Source organism: Sminthopsis crassicaudata, chromosome 4 (genome assembly GCF_048593235.1).
Source record: "Sminthopsis crassicaudata isolate SCR6 chromosome 4, ASM4859323v1, whole genome shotgun sequence".
Taxonomy (NCBI): domain Eukaryota; kingdom Metazoa; phylum Chordata; class Mammalia; order Dasyuromorphia; family Dasyuridae; genus Sminthopsis; species Sminthopsis crassicaudata.
Genome location: NC_133620.1, coordinates 398449791 through 398471982, shown reverse-complemented (window position 1 = coordinate 398471982; position 22192 = coordinate 398449791). Strand labels below are relative to the sequence as shown.

The window sequence follows — 22192 nt, the reverse complement described above, 5'->3', positions numbered from 1 at the left end:
TTTGAGATTGGATTTGAATTCTTATTCCAGACCTGGTACTCTATCCACTGCCCTGCCCCAGTGCTACTTAACATTTCCTAATGATTAAAAAAATATTGTAATTTATTTTCACCAAAGCTATGCATCAAAAAGAAGAGATATTATATGATGGAAAATATGCTGGAATTATAATCAAGGAGCCCATGTTCAAATCTTAGCCTAGGAAGCTTAAGACATTTTCCATTGGTAGAAAATGTGATTATATATATTTTACCAGACTATGTATAAAAAAAAAAGAAAATACTGGAAAAGGTTGTGGAGGAACCTGGCTTTGTTATATTTATTTTTTGAAATTGGTCATATCATTTCATTTGTCAGAATTTAGTAAATTAACTAGATAATTACCAAGATCTCTCTATTAGCTCTAGATTCTAAGAGTACCTCTTTCTTTGGTCAATTAAACACTAATTCTGTGTGATCCTAGGCAAGTAACTTAACCCCAATTGTCTTGCAAAAAAAAAAAAAAGAAAAGAAAAGAAAAGAAAGAAAAGAAAAGACTTATTTTTCACTTGGCAGAGTTGGTGGCCAATAGTTGTCAAATTCTGTTTCCCAGCAAGTTTTCCCAAGCATCTTAAACTAGCAGGAAATGTGGAGTAAGAATCAGAAACTCTGGTTTCTTTTACCTTCTCTGTTACTCATTCTCTGTTACTTTAGGCAAATCCCATATTTCTTCTATCAGTTTTCTCATGTGTAAAATTAGTTCAACAATATCTGTCCTATTTACTTCAAAGGACTAGGGAACAGAGGTGAAAGTGTCTAAAAATTATACAAGCATAAATGTAGAGAGGTAGATAAAGAGACCAAATTAGGATTTGCTGTTGGAAAATATGAGACAAAGGTCAAGAATTTCTTTTAGGATTCTCTAGTCAGCATAATTACAATTTGACATAAAGAGGGTAATTTCTAGGAAGAAGTTAATATCATTTCTTTATGATCATATCTTTTCTGTTTGAGAAAATAGAACTCTGGAGAATTCATCTAGGAGTATGTTAAGACCTAAAACCTAATTGTTTTTTTTACCAAAGATTAAGTGATAATGAAACTTATATACCTAAAGAACCAGTTGAAAGCAGCTGAAAGAAATTTAAAGACAAGCTCAGAAGAAGAAATGCCATTAATAGAAGGGTTCCAAAAAAAAAAAAAAAAGGTGAAACCTGATCTCAGGTGAGGTTGTAGTTCCTATTTGTGCAGTTTGATTAAGAGGAAGACTTTCTAAGATACTGGTTGAAAGCGCTTACTGGGAAATAGAGTTTTCACAACTAACTTTGCTAACTGAAAATAGAGCATTTCTTTTTGTTTCCTTTTTTTTGCAAGGCAACTGCGATTAAGTGATTTGCCAAGGGTCACACAGCTAGTAAGTGTTAAGTGACTGAGGCTGCATTTGAAGTCTACTCCTCCCTATTCCAGGACCAGTGCTCTATCTACTGAGCTACCTAGCTGCCCCTCTTTAAATTTTTTCTTAAGGGAAAAAGTTAGTTAATTGCAGAACCTCTAATAGATTGAGGATCTATGTTACAAGTAGCCCTGAAAGTGGTTCTTTCATTGAGAACTATAACTGAGGTACAGGAGGAAGCTGAAAAAAATGTTGGTTGAAAATATTATAATTTCTCCTCAAGAGAGAGACTTATTAACTACCCCACTGCCTAGAAGATGGTGTGATTAAAAGATTTAGGGGGGAAAACTGCAGCCACAGTATCATAATGCATGTCATACATATGAAGTGACTTTGAAAATAGCAGATTAAGTGACTTTGCTAGGGTCACACAGCCAGTATGTTGCAGGGCAAGACTTGAATCCAGATTTTATTGGCTTTGCAAACAATTCTCATTCTACTGCGTCAGACAACTCTCATTCTATTGTACCAATCTAGCAATTTGCATCTATAGAATGCTTCTTTGTATTTTACAAAGGACTTTTCAGGTCCATTGTCACATTTGATCCCCCCCCAACAAGTTAGTAAAGTGAATTGAGCAAGTACTATGAAAAGAGAGCATAGGCATAACAAAATATCACTGAACTTAGAACTTGGACACCCAGATTCATGATACAGAGCAAATATTTAATATATATGTGACCCTGGGAAAATGAATTTACCTCTCTGAAATTCAATTTCTTTACATATAAAATAAGGAAAATAATATTTGTATTTACCTAACAGACTTCAGAAAATAACATGTATACATTAAATCACTATATAAATTCAATTCAGCAAACTTTTTAGTGTTTGTAGAAATTATTTCACCATTTAAAATAGTTTCCAGGTTTGCTAATATGTTCTTGTTTCCTTCTTCCAATATAAGCACATAGCAATTTAATGAGAATCGATTTTAAGGTTTTCTGCAAACAATTTCTCCCTGCTTGTTTTATTCATTGGTTCCCCCATTTTTATTTAAAGTTTTGAGTTCCAAATTGTATCCTCACCTTCCATCTTCCTTCCCTGAGATTGTAAGCAGTCAGATATGGGTTATATGTGTGCAATTATGTAAAACATTTCCATATTAGTAATTTTATACAAGAAGACTCAAATAAAAGAAAAAATAAAAGAAAGTGAAAAATAGCATGCTTCAGTCTGTATTCAATTCACCTTTAGTTCTTTTGGACTATCTTGGACTACTGTAAGATTGCTATTATTGTGTACAGTGTTCTACTAGTTCTGTTTACTTCACTATGCCTTGGTTCATATAAGTTTTTCCAGACTTTTCTGAAATCATTCTGCTCATCATTTTTAAAGCACAGCTTCTTAAGACATTCCTCAGTTGATGAGCATCCCTTTGATTTCCAATCCTTATCCTCCACAAAAATTGCTGCTAGAAATATTTTTGTACAAATAGGTCCTTTTTCCTTTTGGGTAATGTCTCTGGGATATAAAATTTAACGAATCAAAGGGTATATAGAGTATTATAGCTCTTTGGTTATAGTCCCAAAATGGGTCTCCAAAATGGTTGGATCAGTTCACAACTCCAACAACTATTCAGCAAACATTTATTGAATGCAATGGAAAAACAAATACAAATAAAACCATCTCTGCCCTCAAGAAACTTACAGTTTCAATTTACACTGATAAGGATAAACAAAATACCATATATGTATATCCATATACACATATAAAGAATAAATATAAAGTATTCATTTGGGAGTGAAGTAGGGAGCAAGAGAGAGCCCTAATGTTTGAAGGGATTAGAAAACATCTTTACTAGAAGAAGCCACTTGCAATTTGGAGGAGATAGTCTATGAGGGAGATTTAAGGAGGCAGCGGACTCTGGGCATGGGGGGTACAGTATGGGCAAAGGCACCAAGGTGGGAGATATGATGTTAAGAGCAAGGAGTTTAGTCTGGTTAGAACATAACAAAAGAGTGTGAAAGAACAGTCTGCAGTCATATTATAAAGGGTTCTAAGACATTGAAGTGATTTGTCATTTCTTTCTCAGGTAAGAAAGGACTGACATAAATTGGGTTACATGGTTTGCTACATAGTGACTATCACATAACTAGTAAGTGTCTGAGGCTGGATTTGAAATCAGGAAGATGAATTTTCCTGACTTGGGGCCTGGTAAATCTAACCACTGAGCCACCCAGCTGGCCATAGTTCCCACTGAAATAAATATAAGCAGATAAAATTGGAAAGGATACATATAAAAACTTACTTATAATTAAAAATTACAAAGTTCAAGATGAAGGAGATATAATTAGACAGCAATTTTTCTGAGGAAGATCTGGGGGACTTCAACAGACTTCAAACTTAATATAACAATGTGATCATGGCAACCAACATTTGGACTGCCATTAAGAGAGCCGAGTTTCCAGGAAGAAAGGTAACAGTCTTCCTGATCTCTGGCCCACAGCAGGCCACATCTGGATTCCACGCTTGGATTACGTGTTCATTTCAGGACATTGTTTTTTTTTTTTTTTTTTTTTTTTTTTTTTTTTAAGGAAGGTCATTTGATAGACTGATCAACATCCAGAAGAAGGCAACCTCAATTCTGTGTTCTAAGAGGATAGGGTGAAGAAATTAGAGCATATTTAGTCTGAAGTGGAGAAAAGGGAGGAAGAAAAAGTTATTTTCAAGAACATAAGAGTCTATCACATATAAGAGAGATTAGACTTTTCTGATGGACCCCAAAGGGGAAAACCATAAAAAGGCAAATTTAGGTTTAAGATATTGTGAGAGGAAACACTCAACACTAAAAAAAAATCTTCCTATCCTAAACTAGATTGTTTAGGAAGTAGAAGAGGCTGCCTCCAGGAATAATGGGTTTCCTTTCACTTAGAGGTCATCCTCCTGTTATTATTCCCATTTCACAGATGAGGAAAGCAATTTACCACCAATAGAATCAATGGCCCAATGGAGAATAATGAAAAGTGCAATGGATTTTGAGTCAGATGCCTAGATTTTGATCTCTAGTTATTTGGACTTGACCACACCACTTAATCTCTTGGAGACACAGGTAAAAAAAGGGAACAGGCCTCTAAATGATCCACTCAGTCCTTTCATGCTCTAAATCCTATCACACACATGACTGAACCCGATTTTGAACCACGCTCTCCTCATCCAACATTTTTTCCACTGTACTGTGTTTCTACAATTACCTGACTCCTACATTTATGACCTTGAGGTTTTCTGCTCATTTCTGATGCTGAGGGGGCAACGATGCAGCATTCCCTTGGGAAGCTCGATGGGTTTAGAAACACTGAGAGCATCCTAACATGTCTGCCCTAAAGCTGAATGGAACCTAATCTAATTTAACCATGCATTGATTAATGGGCTTCTCATTAATTTGAGCAAAGAAAGTGGGTTTGTCTAGACAAGATTTCGGTAGCTTTTGCTCCCATCACTTAAAGAGTCTAGTTATCTGACTGTGCATTAAATGGGATGAAGATGAAGTTCCATCCAGAAGAGGATTTTACTGTGAATTAAGTGGAAGTTTGCTTTTCTACTATAATAAGCCTGAGGATTTTTGTTTGTTTGTTTCAAAAACACTCAATGGATGACTTATATTTATAACTATGGTTTACAGCATTAGAAGTCCTAATCCTTATGATGTCATCGGTACAGTACTAAGCAAGAGGATACACTACTTCCTACTAAGCACAGTGGTTTCCTTAGGAGTAGGCATAGAAATTAGAAGGATGCCCTCGCTTTCCCTCTTCATGACATCCTTCTTCCCCTTCCCCATCATTCTTTTTTCCCAGATAGAATGGAGTTTATCCACTGTCTTCTGAGAGCATCTGAGAATCATCTGTCCAAGTTTCCTGATCCTCTAATCAAAACAAAAAGATTAGATTTCTTTTCTATTTTAATAGATATATAGATTGATTTTTTAAAAATCTAAAATACGGAAACTGTCACTACTCAGTAAAAACAAGCCAAGGCAAGGGAAGAAATTCTTCCCTACCACCATCTTCTATTTAGATTTCAAGATTTTAGACTATTAGGGCTAGATGGGATTTTTAAATAATATAACACTGGAATTTTTAACCTGGGGTCCACAGATCTCCGATGACTGTGAACTTACGTCTGGAAAAAATATATATTTTTATTCTCACTAATCTATAAATGAAAATTTGCATTTCTTTCAATTATTTAAAAACATTCTGAGGAGTCCATAGGCTTCACTAGACTGTTAAAGAGATCTATGAACCTTTTATAAGGTTAACAACTCCTGATGTAATGCAGTCCCCTAATTTGTTGTTGTTTAGTCATTTTAGTCATATTTGATTCTCTTTGGCCTCATTTGGGATTTTCTGGGCTGAGATACTGACTTAGTTTGCCATTTTCCTTTTCTACCTTATTTTACAGATGAAGTAACTGAGGCAAAAAGGGGTAAGCTATTATTTTAATTCCAAACTGCTTACAAGAATGGTTAGACATCTTCACAATTCTACCAACAATATATTAGCGTACAAATCTTTCTACAACTTACAATTTATTGCTATTATTAATATATCATATTGGAAAAGAAGGCTTCCATCATCATTATTATTATAAGGACATATATGGTATAATTACTTTATACCAGGTACTATGCAAAGCATTATACAATTATTATCTCATTTGAGATTCACAATAGCTCTGGGAGATAATGATGATGATAATGACAAATTTACATAGCGCTTACAATGTGCCAGGCACTGTGCTAAGTGCTTTATTATCTCATTTGATCCTCACAGTAGTTCTGAAAGGTAGGTGTTATTATTATCCTCATTTACAGCTGATATCCCATCTAAAGCTGAGAAGGGATTGCTGAATTGCTCAGTTACATACCTATTAAGTGTCTACTCACTTCTGACTTTAAACCCATGACTCTTAAACTGTTAAAAACTTTTTGATCCAGAAATTTCACTATTGAACATATACCTCCCAAAAGGTCAATGGCAAAAAAGGCCTCATATACTTTGAAATATTCACAGCAACATGTTTTGTATAGCAAAGAATTGGAAACAAAGTAGATGATCTGATCATCAATTGGGAAATGGGAACTTTTGTAACTGAATATAATATGACATGACTATGCTATTAAGAAACTGTGAATATGATGCATATTGAGAATCAAAAGAAGATTTTTATAAATTGATGTAAAACAAGCAGAACCAGGGAAAAATAAACACAATTACTAAATGGATATAAGTAGAAAGAACACAAAAAAGAAGCTGAATGTTGTGAAATTATAATTTAAACTTTTATATACATTTAGTTTTATATATGCATATATAAAATATATTTAAAATTCCAGAATGATATGACTACAGAATGCTTAAACCTGGCTTTAAAAAAGAAATAGGAAAATATAACTTCCTCCCTTCTGTGTAGAGGTAGAGGCCTATGAGTGTGGAATATCACATAAAATACACTTGGTTTAGGTGTCTAATTTTGCTAAACTTTTTTTTCTTTTTAAATTCTTTGTTATGAAGAATGACTAGAAGTGGAAATGAGGAGAGTTATATTAGAAAATGTAGCTGATCTAAAAAAACAAAATATACAAATAAAAATTTTAAACCAAGAACCAGTAAACAGTAGTCCATATCACTGGAGCATACTACAGTTTATGAGTCAATATCAGTAGTAATGGTTTAAAATTTATAAACGACTTTCTTTATATATATAAGGACTTAATGACACAGGATTTCCAGATGAGAAAATAAAAGCTTAGAGAATCACACAAATAGTAAGTGGAAGAGCTGAGATACAGATGGCCGCTTTTGTGTTCTTTATCCAGGTTGTCTTTTATGCCTGGAATGAATTCTTCTCCTACCCTTAAGAATACTTAAGTTTGCAGCTCACAGACTTCTATTTCTGGGACCTTCCTTGATCTCTCTAGTTGTTAGTTTAGGGGTTCTCTTCTCTCCAAAATAATTATGTATTCTCTTCTCTGGGTAAATGTTGGTTTCTTTGTATCTTTATTGCCTATTACATACAATTCCCTTAAATATAGCAGCCACTAAAAAAGTGTTGGATTGGGACTAGTGCTAATTCATGGGACATTTAAAGACTCCCAATAGGGTGATCTAGGGTGATGGTGCAGTGCATACAGTACCCAATCTGGAGTCAAGAAAATCTCAATTCAAATCTAGCCTCAGCCACTTGATAGCTGTGTGACCCTGGACAAAACATTTAGGCCAGTTTGCCTTGGTTTCCTTATCTGTAAAATGAGATAGAGAAGGAAAGGGCAAACCACTCTATTATCTTTTACAAGAAAGTCCCAGATAGCTCCCAGTAGGGCTATCCAAGGACAGGATCAGGAAATGTCACCCTTTGAAAGTAAAGTGAACCATGTAGAAGCAAGTAGAAATCCTCCCAGATGGCAAAAGTAGAATTGCTTTCCCTAAACCATGAAGGGATAGTAGAGGTCTCTGGAATCTTATCAGAAAGGAAGCTAAATATTAACTAACATAAAATCAAATTTTTCAAACAGTGGACTTTCCTAGATATAAAATGAATGATATTGCAATGATTAAATACTCTAGAGACTGGGGAGAAGTTACAAAAGGGAATTCATATAGGAAAAAAAGAATCATCAGTCTTTCTTCAGTGCTGATGAGGCTAGAGGATATCTTGATTTTTGATAGCCAATCCCCCAAAATTTCCCCAGTGTATAAAAAGGTGGTTTTATCAAGCCATAGTAAGAGAGAAGGCATCCCTTAAAACAAGCCAAATCCCCTGGGCTCACATTCTAATTTAAAAAATAGTTTAGAGGCACAGAGAAGCAGCAAGATGAGAGCAAATAGCAACTGACCAGCAAGTATTGGAAAGAAAGGCAGTAGCAATGACTTGCTGGTAGGTTTTTTTTTTCATCCTCAAAAGAGTTTCTAAGCACAACAAATGAAAAAATAAAGGATGTTATTATAAACCACTTGCCCATCTATATGCCAAATAAAACCAATAGCTTAAACAAAGTGGATGGATATTTATAGAAATTATTGTAAATATTTTCAGAAGAGATTCTTGCAGATAACAGTTGGATCTGGTTACTGTCTTCATCAGGGTATTGGCAAGAATCTGCTAATTGCAGATTACCTGAACAAGCTGGGTTGAAGTGGGTAAAAAAGACTTTTTAAAAGCCTATTATAAAGAACATTCTTTAATAGCATCCAGTCTACAGCTCTCATACCACAAACAAGTGGCTAGTAGTGATAGTCAGTAGGAAAAAACACAAAGAACAGAAGTATTTCATCAGGTATAAAGGGGCTGAAGCAATATTGCCGTGAATTGAAGAGATGAAAATTTATTTGTGTTTATTTCAGAACCAACGAACAACTACTTATTTGTAGCTAGGTGGTGCAATGGATACAGATAGTTAATAGTTCTATATACCACTCAACGTGCATCTGGTTTAGCTTCTTCAGCATCTGTAAAATGAGCATGATAATAGCACTTAGAGGACAGCTAGTTGATGTGGGTTCAAATCCAATCTCAGAAACTTGACACTTAGGAACAATTCAGAACCCCAATTGCCTTGTTGTACCCCCCTCCAAAAATAGCAGCTAGATCTCAAAGTCATTTTGAGAATAAAACGTGAAAATATTTGGAAAGCACTTAGGAAGCCTCAAAGTGCTATGTAATAATTGTTGTTCCTGTTGTGGTTATTTATCATTCTACCTGAGAAGAAAGTGAAAAAAAAAAGAGAGAGAGAGAATAGCTCAATAATTGCAATCAAGTTTTCTTTGAAAGAATAGAACTGTTTAAAAGAGTTGAGCAAAAAAGAAAAACCAAAGAGACAATGGGGAAGTGAAGCAATAATGTCATTGTTTGGCCAATCCCCAAAATTTACACAAGAAATGAAGACTTATGGATCATCTAGCCCAGTCTTTATTCAACTTGTGAATCCTACCTACATTATCACAAACAAAGAAATGATTCTTCAGTCTCTGCTTGAGGATTTCCAGTGATGGCAAACGCTACTCCCTCCTTTTAGACTGTTCCAGCTCCTAGGAAGTTTTTCCTGAGACAGTGGTTTTCTAGTGCTTTCTTCTGGGACTAAGCAGAACAGTGTTCTCTCTCTCTCTCTCTCTCTCTCTCTCTCTCTCTCTCTCTCTCTCTCTCTCTCTCTCTCTCTCTCTCTCTCTCTCTCTCTCTCTCCCCTCACACAAACACACAATCCTTCAAATAACTCAAGACTGATATCATGTCTTTGCCTAACTCTTCCCTAAATTAAATGTCCCCAATTCCTCTGAGTGACTCTACAAAGCATGATTTCAAGTTCCTTCACCATTCTGGCCACCTATCCTATCTTGAACATGTTCTAGTTTGTAAGTAATAACTGTGCTTTACTTTTTATATATATTGTAATACTTGTACTATGTTGTACTCATTCTCCTGCCAATAGAAAGTAAGTTTGCTGAGAGCAGACTTGTTTTTGTCTTTCATTCTCCAGTATCCAGCTCAGTTCTTGGCATGTGGTAAGCATTTAAACATGTTTATCAAAAGCAACAAGTCATCTAGCATTTATTAAATTCCTGCAGCATGTCAGCTATGATGCTGCCTGTTGGAAATAGAAGTACACCCAAAAAGACAGCCTCAGACTCCAGAAAGCTTACATTTTAATAGGTGAAGACAATATCCTAAAGGAAGCTAAATGAGGGCACAATATTTTGAAAATATGTATTGGATTAAATTAGCATTTGGTCTATTGGTATCTGACTAAATTATGAATATTGAATATTATGTCCTCTATGTTACTGTCAGCTACCAGTTCTCTTCCCACAGTATTAACCCAGGGCTCAATCTGGCTATGAGGAAGTCAAATATTTTTTAAATGCTTTCTCTGGCACCTTTCAACACTAAATATGCTACATAAAATGACCCTGCCTTGGCCTGGGAAAATGAATGCTGTTATTTAATGAACCTCATCACAAAGTCCCCATCCCCCCACCACACACACATATACCCCCATAGCCACACCCAAACACTCAGCGCTGAGCTATTTTCTCTCTCCCTGTCAGTATTAAAAGGGGTCACTGACACACCATAATGCATCTTACATTCTTAGCTAAAGCATCCATGACTCCAGCTGAGATCAGCTCTGATCTATGGAGGATCACTCTTAGCTGAGTTGTTCTGAAGTGGAAATCCAGGTGCCATTTTTACAGAAAGCCTTCCTTTCAGATGTCCATAATTTTGAACTCTGGGACATCAGTGAAAAATGATTCTCTTGCACTCTCATGTCTTGCCTCTCAAAAAATTCTTTCACCATGGTTTCAATCCTTATTCCAAACACTAAACAGGAAGACTAAAAAAGTCACAGACTCATAGAATATCTTAAGTATAGCGTAGAAGGTTTGGAGTCAGGAGATGTGATATTGATTCCCAATTCTGCCATTTATTCTCCAAAGGCAAGTCATTTCACTTTTTCAAGCCTCAGTTTCCTCCTCTGTAAAACACAGGGTATGGTAGAAGGGGCAGGTACATTAAATGATTTCTGAAGCTTTTTCCCAGTTCTAAATCTATAATATTAGGCAAGAGATCACCACCTAATTTCTTGATTTGCTCAAGGTCACAGAACCATAGATTTTTATAATACTAGGGATAGGAGGAAATATAAGAATTCATCTAAACCAAGCTTTTCATTTTTTACAGACAAAATGAGAAAGATAAAGTTACTTGACCAAAATAACACAGCTAATTAGTGGCTGAGCCCAGACCAGAATCCATGACTTCTGACCCTTCCCCAGGGACTTCCCAATTTTCCTTTCCTTTCTTTGTGCCTGCTGGAGCCTCTTTTCTACTGGTAACAAATCGTCCTTCTTGTTAATCCCAGATATGTGCTTCTCCAGTAAAGTGTAAGCTCCTTGAAGTCAGGGAAGATATAATTTTTTATCTATATCTCCAAGACCTAGCACAGTACCCAGCAAATAATAGGAGCTTAATAACTGCTTGTTAAAATCCTAATGTACAAAATAAGCTGGTATAGGCCTGCTATAGTGGATATGAAGTTGGAACACCTTAGTTAAAATGGTGGACTGATTAATTCCATTGGCAGAGGAAACTCTGGACTTCTAGAAGACAAGATGTTTAAATATAGGCAGGAAATTGCCTGAGCTCTCTCAAATTCACCTCCCAACAACTATAAAATAGTGTCTCAAACTGAATTCTAGAATGTCAGACCAACAAAAATATAGAGTAAAATAATTTTCAGCTTAAGGCAGAGGGAACTCCCTGTGAGGCAACTCTCTCTATTGATGTAGAACTGCCAGTATTCTACTAGAGAATTGCCTGAAGCAAGATTACACAGGTTAAATTCCAGAAGATAGCAATGTCAGGATCAGAATCCAGGTCTTTTTTACTCCAAGGTCAGTTCTTTAATCACTATATCATGCTACTTTTCTGGTATATTTGTGTATGTGTATACACACACACACATGCATATAGCATCATAGAAAGAAACTGGGTATACAGTTAGAAGAGCCGTATGCATGTACATTTAGCTGGAGCCAAATCCACATGTATGTGTGTATGTGTATGACATGTACTTGTATACATACATATATGTTATACATTTATACATTTCTTACTTTGGAGGATGCCTTTCAATGGGGGAAATGGCTAAACAAGTTATATATGATTGTGATGGAGTACTACTATGTATAAGGAATGACAAGCAGGATGGATTCAAAAAACCTGGAAAGACTAACATGAACTGATGGAAAGTAAAATGAGCAGAACTAGGAATAAATTGTACATAGTAACAGCAATATAGTACAATGATCAACTGTCAATGTCATACTACTTAATCAATATGATACAAGACCATTCCAAAATGATGAAAAATGCTATCCACCTCCAGAGACAGAAATAATGAATCACCCTAAGGGCAGCCTGAAGCATACTTTTTTCATTTATTTTCTTTTTCTTGCCTTTTTTTTTCAACAATGGTAATATGTAAATGTCTTTTGCATGACTTCACATGTAAAATTGATAATATATTACTTAAATTCTCAATAGATAGGATTAGGGACTGAAGAAAGGGAGAAAAGTTTTTACCTCAATTTTTAAATGAATATTAAAATAAATAAAAACAAATATATTTTTTTAAAATCCTACTTCAGACACTAATTATGTGAACTTGGGCAAATATTTACCTTTTATGACTTATAAGGATCAAATGAAAAAATATTAATAAAGTGTTTAATATGTGTCTGGGATGTGTCTGGGATATAATAAGTGTCTGTTTCCTTCTTTCCTTAAGTTAATTAGCTAAGGAAATTAGATGACACGAAGTTTAAAGTTGGCTAAGATGGTGGGTCTAGAAAATAGGAGTGATATGAGGAATGCAGTGAAAGAGAAGAAGAGACCACAAAGGTGGAAGTTTCTGAAGATAAGGCAAAGAAAAGGAGGATTTTTTGGAGATAGTCTAGACATGAAAAATAAAACACAGTTGTCAGGAATTTTGCACCTGAACCAGATTTTTCAATGGATGGTTTCAAGGGAACACAGATCATTCGCAACTATGCAGTGATTTGTTAATGGATTCTGCATCCCACGGTTTCCCAGGGAAACAAAAGTGAGGAAACACAGTGGTTAACTTTTATTGCTGTTTGCCTTTTGTGGGTGGCCAGACTGGCTAGAAATGGGGATATTATCCTAGTCAGACTAGAAGGCACAAGCAGTACCTACTGTCTAGAAGGAAAGAGTGCTCAGGAATGACATCTTTAACAATAATACAATTAACCATCAAAAAGAAAATTGCTTTGTATGATGTATGAAAATTGCTGACATGCCTATGCATATTTACAAACAGCAAAATGATAATGGAGAATGTTAACTTCCTCTATTTTATTGCTGCTCATGATGGTCATCTGGCATGTATTTTATATATCTCCTTTTAAGGGATTTTCTAGCAGTCCAAAGAGTATTTCTGGACTCAGCTTCCCTGATATTTCCAAGATAAGAAGAACTCCTTATGAATGTCTCTAAAGAATGTTGAGATGTCAGAGTATAGTGAAAGAATTCCATTCTATTAACATGAAGCAGTATAGCATAGAAGTGAATAGAGAATTGGCCTTGAAAAGCCAAGTCCTTTGCCTTTCTCCAATGCTTAGCAGGATGCCTAGCACATAATAGGTGCTTAATAAATGCTTGTTGATTAGCTAACATGCTGCTTGTGTGATCTTGTAAATTACTTAATCTCTCAGTGATTTGATTGCCTTTGGAGATGCTGACCTGAATTGGTAGGAATTTCCATACCTGGGAAATCCTTGTATGAATGCAATCAATGGGTTCAGTTCCTATTTCTATCCTTATAAGTGCTATGAGCAAAATTATCATTTCTTTATATAATCGTTATTTTCAAATCTCATCAGGGAATTATGGAAATATGTATAGAAGAATTGCACATGTTTAAAATATATTGGATTATTTGCTATCTAAGAGGAGGGAGTGGGGGGGAAGGGAGGAAGAAAAAAATGGAATACAAGATTTTGCAAGGGTGGATGTTGAAAACTATGCATATGTTTTGAAAATAAAAAGCTTAAAAAAAAACAAGGCTCATCAGGAGTCACAGAATTACAAATATGTAGGAGAGACCTAAAAAGAGACTTGTCCTTCTTTCTCAGCCAACTTCACCAAATAGATTAGATGAGAGCAAACCCTTGGAATTCAGGGTTATCTTTTTTTAAAAAAATTAATCTCCCCATGGCCAGCATAGAACATTTACCTAGTAGATGCTTAATACAAAGCTGAATTGTTAATTTTGTTCATTGACTCATCCACTTATTATACCAGGTATGGGTGAGCATTTGTACTATTCTTAAATAATTATAATAATGGTAATCTACACAGTACTGTAGGATTTATAAATTACTCTATATACATCCTAAGAGCCTATGTGGTACAGTGGAAAGGGCATTAATTCTAAAAATGGAAGATATTAGTTCAAATCTTCCTTCTGATATTTACTACCTATGTGATCATGGGCAAATCTTTTTCCTCATTTGTAAAATGAGAGAGCTTCTGTGATCCTTCAAACTCCCCTCTATATAGAAGTATCTGGACTTTGAAAAAGGAAGTCCTGTGTTCAAATCCAGACTCAATAGGTTTTTGAATGAATGGACCCAGGCAGAACCAATTTCTTCAAATGAAAAATAGAAGTGCAGGGGTTGAAGAGGGGATGGCACTATAATGGTGGTCTTGCTGACTGACCTCCAGATCCCTTTCAGTTGTATGTTCCTTTGGCCTTAGAACAATTTTGTGAGGTAGACACAACAGGTATTATCACTTCCACTTTTATAAATGAAGAAACAAACACAGAAAAGTTAAATGACTTGGGTAGAATTCCATGATCAGGAAGTATCAGAAACATGCAGGTCTTCATAAATTCAAGAGCCGCATTCTAATGATGACCCTAAGAAGAATCAAAAGTCTTTCTTTTTTGGAGAATCTCCAAAGTCTTGCTTCTAGGACCAGGATGATTTTCTTTATATTTAAGCTCAATCTCTCTTGATACAATTTCAGCTATTATTTTTCTTGTTTTTCCTTGTGGGGCCATTTTTCCTATTCCAAAGCAATTGCCTAAGATGAGCAGATACAGCGAAAGCAGAGGCTACATGTTTAAGTCTATGTACTTTCTGGGAATAAAGCCAGCAAATTTTTTAAAAAGAGAGAATGAATCAGTGAATGTTTTGTATTTACAGGGATACCTCAAATCCTTAAAAACAATTAGATCATTCTTTAGCCTTTCATCTTTGGACTCAGTAATTTCACATCTTCTTTCATTTTTCCTCATGAGTCTGAAAGTACTATTTTTCTTAATCAAATGAAGCACCACTTCTACATGAAGTGATCATCCTGACCATCCCCCTAGCTCCTAGTGTCTTTACTTTGGTTACAAATAACAGCATGTGCTCAAATCTATTTTATTTTGTGAACCTTGGATCCCAGACTCCCTACTCCTATTTGAAAGTAGGACAACTACTTTTCCCTCTCTGATCTACAAAGACTAATTTCTTTTTTTCCTTGAATGCCATGCCTCCCTTATATTCCTGTTTTTTTTTTCCACATTTAAATGTTTCCCTTGGTTTATTTATTTAGTGTTTATTATGTATATAAATGTAATATACTTGTATATGTGTGTGTGTATGTACACAAAAAGACTTTCTTCACTGATAGAATGTAAGCTCTTTGAGGGCAAGGACTATTTGCTTTTTGTCTTTCTATTTCCAGTGACTAGCACAGTATCTGGCACATAGCAGGGACTTAATAAATACCAGCAGATTTATTGGTTGGTTCTGACACTGCAATACTTTTTAGTTGTAATGAAGAGGAAGCTGGGATGGAAAGGGAAGCTAGGAAACAAAAGCATTGTAAAAAGTCTCCAGTAAATATGACCTTGGTTTTTATCTATTTCATGGTCACCAACTAGCTCCTTCATCTCAGCTATCCATTAAAAATGTGTGCTTATCTGGAACTGTGCCCAAACTGTGCATACCCTTTGACCCAGCAGTGCCTTTAGTGGATCTGTATACTAAGGAAACCATAAAGGAGGGGGGCAATCTACATGTGCAAAAATGTTTGCAGCACCTCTTTTTGTAGTAGCAAATAATTGGAAAAGGAGTAGATGTCCATCAATTGGGGAATAGATGAATAAGCTGTGGCATGTGAAGGCAATGGAATATTATTGTTCTAAAACAAATGATGAACAAGCTGATTTTAGAAAAGCCTCAAAAGATTTACATGAACTGATGCTGGGTGAAACAAGCAGAACCAGGAATACACTGTACACAATAACAGCAAGAATGTGCAATGATCAAATTTAAAAGACTTGGTTCTTTTCATTGGTTCAGTGATCCAAAGCAATTCCAATAGACTTTGGACAGAAAATGCCATCTGCATCCAGAAAAAGAATTATAGATATTGAATGTAAATTAACACATGCTATGTTCACTTCATTTTTCTGTGTTTTTTTCCTCTCTCCCATGGTTTTTCCCTTTGATTCTGATTTTTTCCCCATCAACATTATTCATAAAGCAATGTGTACTAAAAAAAATAATTTTTTTAAAAATAAAAATTTTATGTTTACATTCCAAAAAAGAAAGAAAAAAATAAAAAAAAATATGCTTTTGGTTATATGGACTGCTGGAAGGAGGATGTGGATGGGACACATACACATACACACACATTTAGGCCCAATGTGGAAAATTCATTAAAACATAACTTTCATGTTCAAGAACCTAATATTAAATTCAAAGCACTTATTAAGCGCCTACAGTAATTGTAGAAGACACTGTGCTAGGCAATGGGAATAAAAGGATAAAAACTTTCTAAACTCAAAAAGTATAGATTCTGGTAGGGGAAAGGAGATCCATCACTTCCAAAGATAAATAAGTATAACATAATTTGAGGAGAGAGAATTAACTGGAGTGAGAGGAGAAGAGGAAAAGTTTCATCAAGGTAAGTGGCACTTGAGTTGAGTCCTAAAAGAAATGAAAATGTCTAAGAGGTAATGATGAGACTGGAGTGCATTCCAAGAATGCAGGATGGCTTTTGCAAAGTCATGGAGGTTGGAGATAATAATGGTGATTTTTGCTTGACTTTGCTTGATCATTCATGAATGATCTAGGTCCACATTAAGATTTCTCTCACTGTACCCAACATGAACACTTCATTCTAGTCAGTATAGTTTCCTCACTGTTACCCTATCTGCCATGTTTGTTCCTACTTCCATTCCATTGTCTATGATTCCTGAAAGCTTAACTCCTCTTCTCTGTTGATTCTGATCTTATTGATTCTACAAAGTCCAGTTCAAATGTCCTGCTTTCTTCATGACATTTTCTCTATAGAAGGAGAAAACTAGATGGTACAGTAGATAGAATATTGGGCCTCGAGTCAGGAAGAAATGAATTCAGATATGCCCTCAGAAACTTAACTAATTGTGTGATTTTGGGTTAGGTTCTTACAAAGTGCTAATGAGATAATGAGATATTAGGTTCTTACTAAGTGCTAAGTCAGTACTTAACAATTCTCTGATTCTAGCCTTTACTAGGAGTTTTACTTCTGTGACCTCCTGGGGAGGAGCTTGCATGCTTAGGAGGAGCAAGTTCAGTGGTTGAAGTAATTTTCCCCAAAAGCCCTTGTGTTATCCCACGCCCATTCTCTGGGAGTATAAAAAAAGGGCAGCACTCCAGAGATAGAGAGAGTCTTGTCTGGACCAGACTTGAGGCGGCTCTCTGGAGGAAAGGGGAGTCTTGTCTGGACTAGACTTGAGGCGGCCCTCTGGAGGAAAGAAGAATCTCTGCTCTAAGCCAGAGTTGAGGCGGCTCTCTGAAGGAAGAAGTCTCTTCTCTAGACTAGAGAGCAATTGGCAGTTTCTGGAGACGACAGCACATTACAAATTGGCGCCCAATGTGGGGCAAGGACTTTTGCTTATCCTGACAAGGACTTATTCTGAGCCCTTCAGAGGAGCTAGTCCAGACCTTTGCATTTAAGGACTTATTCTGAGCCCTTCAAAGGAGCTAGACCGGACCATTGCAACTTGGGATTTCACTAGTGAAATGAAATCCCTGAAAGGAAATGCTCCATATACTTCTAAGATAATCTAAATCAAGAGATGTTAGATTCTTACTAAGTGCTAATGAGATAATGAGATATTAGGTTCTTACTAAGTGCTAAGTCAGTACTTAACAATTCTCTGGTTCCAGCCTTTACTGGGAGTTTTACTTCTGTGACCTCCTGGGGAAGAGCTTGCATGCTTAGGAGGAGCAAGTTCATTGGTTGAAGTAATTTTCCCCAGAAGCCCTTGCGTTATCCCACGCCCATTCTCTGGGAGGATAAAAGTGGGCGGCATTCCAGAGATAGAGAGTCTTGTCTGGACCAGACTTGAGGCAACTCTCTGGAGGAAAGAAGACTCTCTACTCTGGACCAGAGTTGGCGGCAACTGTCTGGAGACAAGGGTTCTCTACAGGAAGAAGAAGCTGTCTGAGAGATTTGAGTTAACACAGCAGATCTCCTCCCAGAGAGCAATTGGCAGTCTCTGGAGACAACAGAACTTTACAATTTTGGACAAGTCACTTAATCTTGTTTATCTCAGGTTCCCTAACTTAAAGTGAGTTAGAGAATGAAATGGCATTATCATTTAAGTATCTTTACCAAGAAAATCTCAAATGAGGTCATGAAGTAATAGACATGCCTGAAAACAACTCAACAAATTTTCAGGACAGGAATCATATCTCATATTTTTCTTTCAGCTCCCATAGTAGCATACTGCTGAATACATAGTATTTGACTTTTTAAAAAAGTATTCATAGAAAGCCTATATCCTATTGGTGCTAATACTTTAATATTTAATATTTTATCAATAGTTAAAGAAGTGATAGATGACATGCTTCTCAATTTGGAGATGATATGAATCTGAAAAAGAACCTAATTCATTGCGTGCAGAATCAAGATCCCAAAAGATCTTAACATGCTAGGATCATCTAATGAGATGAAACATAACAAATATAAAGTTCTGCTCTTGGGTTAAAAAACTCAACCTCACAAATACAAAAGGACACTCATGTAAGACATCAATTCATATGACAAATATATGAGTATTTTAGTGAGTCTTAAGCCCTGTATGAGTTAAAGATATAATAGAGCCAAAATATATATTTTTGGGTTGCTCAAAGAATGGCCCCCTTTCCTGAATGAGGGAGGTGATGGTCCCTATATACTCTGTCTTATCAGACATTTGGAGTATTCTATTCATTTTTGGATGCCATGTACAATAAGCTGAAGAGTTCACAGAGAAAAGTAGGAAGATGGGAAAGGACTTTAATATCATGCTACATGAGACCTAGTGGAATTACACCAGGCTGTTCCACCTAGAGAAGTGAAAATTTATGGGGAAAGGGGAAACATGATAGCTGTTTCAAAGTATTAGAAAGGGTAAAACATGATTGAGGGATTATACTCACTCTGCTTGAGCCCAGAATGTTGAATTAGAAACAGTGGGTAGAAAGTGCAAAGAGATAGATTTTAACTTGATATAACAGGGAAGAAAATCTAACTAATAATTAGAACTATCCAAAGAAGGAATGAGCTGCCTTGGGAAACAGTGCATTCTCCCTCAAGCAAAGACTAGATGATTATGTTAGCTGGTAGAGAGTATGTTATAAACCAGAACATCTGGTCTATGTTAAGACCCATAACAAAAGCTCAATAATCATGTATATTGTGGAGAACATTCTTATGCAAGTTTGGGTTGAACTAGGTGGTCTCTGAGGTCCTTTCCAAGGCCAACAATCTGTGCTGCTTAATTAACGTATTCAGTTAAAAAAAATAGAATTCTGAGAACAGAAACAAGAACATACATTTCAGTGCCAGAAAGAGCAGTATAACATTTAATTAGGTTGATAATGCCATTTTCGTTGCATTGTAATAAATGTATTGCACCTATAACTCATGTCATGAGATGAAGGACCTACATATACTTTGGGTGACTTCTCATTTATCTAGCTCATTATTTCTATCCAGATAATCTGGAGAATTTCAATGATTTGGCCACAAAGGTCCCTTCCAAATCTAAATTCTATGAATCTGTGATTTTTGAGAATGATAACCTGCTGTGATTAGTTTTGTAAATATTTTGTTCCTTTTTCTGTTATCTGAACAACAATAATTCACTATTAACAAAAGGTTGTATTCTCTTTCCACTGGTGGCATTCAATTCCTGCTCTATACAATTCCTCTTAAAGCAATAATCAAAAATGATAAGATTACACCAAACTTTTCACAAAAATAACCTCAAATAAGGATAGTACCTATGTGTTTCTTTATTGTTTCTGTCCCCTACTCCCTCAACAAGTTAATGAGAAATCTAACCATAAAACTATGACATTTTATTCAAGAGTTTTATGGCATCTCTTAAAGAAGCCGTTGCTGATTTATGCTGATCACATATGACAGCTAACATTTCTGTTAATAATAATCATAAATAAGCCAGACAAGGTCACCTAACCTGAAATGAGTACATCTCCACTGCCATATTCATTATATAGAGGGCTAGATCTATGGCAGATGATCAGAAAAGGTCTAATGCTTCTGACACTGTATAGTAAAACATTATCCTACCTCTAGGATGGGATCTGACTTCTTCAAATTATCCACATAAATGGGTCCACATACATGGACAACTTAATTTATGCTTCTCTAACACCAAAATATTTATAGTAAGCCTTTTTTGTGGCAAGGAAATGGAAACAAAGTAGATGCCCACAGAACTGAGTAATGGCTAAATAAATTATGATACAGGAATGGAATGTGCCAGAAAACACTGACTATTAAGAACACAGAAGCATAATTAAGATATATGAAGTGAAATAAACAGAATGAAGAAAACTATGGACAATTGCTGTAACAATGTAAACGGAAAGAACACCACCAAAGAACTCTGAATGCAATGTACTTAAACAACTTTAGTTTAAGCTTAGAACAAGAGCCTTCATATAAGCCCTAAATAGATACAAAACCTATATGTATGTATGTATGTAAAAGTTCTTGTCATAAACAAATTGGAAGAACAGGGAAGGAGGTACGTTTTCCAAATATGAGCAGAGGAAGAGTTCTTGACTGAACAAGGACCAGAAAAGAGCACAGGAGATAAAATGAAGAATTTTGATTACATAAAATTGAAAACATTTTGCACAAACAAGACCAACGTAGTTACTTAGAATTAGGAGGACAACAGTTAGCTTAAAAACTTTTTCTGCAGTGAATTTTTTTTTTCATAATCATCAGATTCCAATCTGATTTGAATATTAAAACAAACAAACAAAAAACAAGAACCATCCAGGGGAAAAATATGAACAGGGAGATCTCAGAGAAAGAAATCCAGGGTGTCCATAGGAATTGCTCTATTTGAAATTGCACATATTTAATATATATTGGATCACTTGCCAACTGGGGAAGAGACTGGGAAGAAGAGAGGGGAAAAAAAATTAGAACACAGGGTTTTTGGAGGGATGAATGTCTAAAATTATCCATGTATATATTTTGAAAATAATTTTAAAAATAAAGGAAATGCTCTATTCTACAGGAAAACGCAAATAAAAACAACTCTGGGGTTCTACTTCATAGCCATTAGATGTGTAAAGATGACAAATATGGGAAATGTTAATTTATAGAGAGCCCGTGGGAAGTCAGATACACTATTACATTGTTGTTGGTGGAGTTGTAGTCTGCTTTGAATCTAAACTCCAAAAGTCACTATAAGATAAATACTTTTAACCTAGTAATAGTAAATACTTGGCACATATTTCAAAAAGATCAATGACAGATGGAAAGGAGTTTTCTGCATAGAAATATTCAGTGACAAAGAATTGGAACCTAGGGGAACAGCTATTAATTGGAGAATGGCTAAACTAGGATATATGAATGTAATGTTTGCATATGCATCTCCACAGAGCGAGATACCCCTCTCAAGAGAAGTTCATTACTTCTAATCTCATCACCATACTGCTAACTCAAACTGGGATACCACCCCCACCCCACTCCCCTCAATCTCCTTTCCTTTCTGATTGAAGAGCTGCTTGACTGATTTTTTTTTTCCTTTTCCTGTTTAGAAATTCTTTAAAAGGAAATAAATTAAGATCACACAAAAACAAAAGCTGGTCATAAAAATTACCAGGAAAAAAAATTCCTTTGTGTTTCTTTTTGCTAATTTTTTTTCTTCTCTAGAGAATTTCT

General features: G+C 35.5%; 1 protein-coding gene across 2 annotated transcripts in view; it reads right to left on the bottom strand.

Moving 5' to 3' along the window:
• Positions 1 to 22192, bottom strand: part of KIF26B (kinesin family member 26B) — a 590705-nt gene that overhangs the window by 16337 nt on the left and 552176 nt on the right. The window lies entirely within an intron of this gene.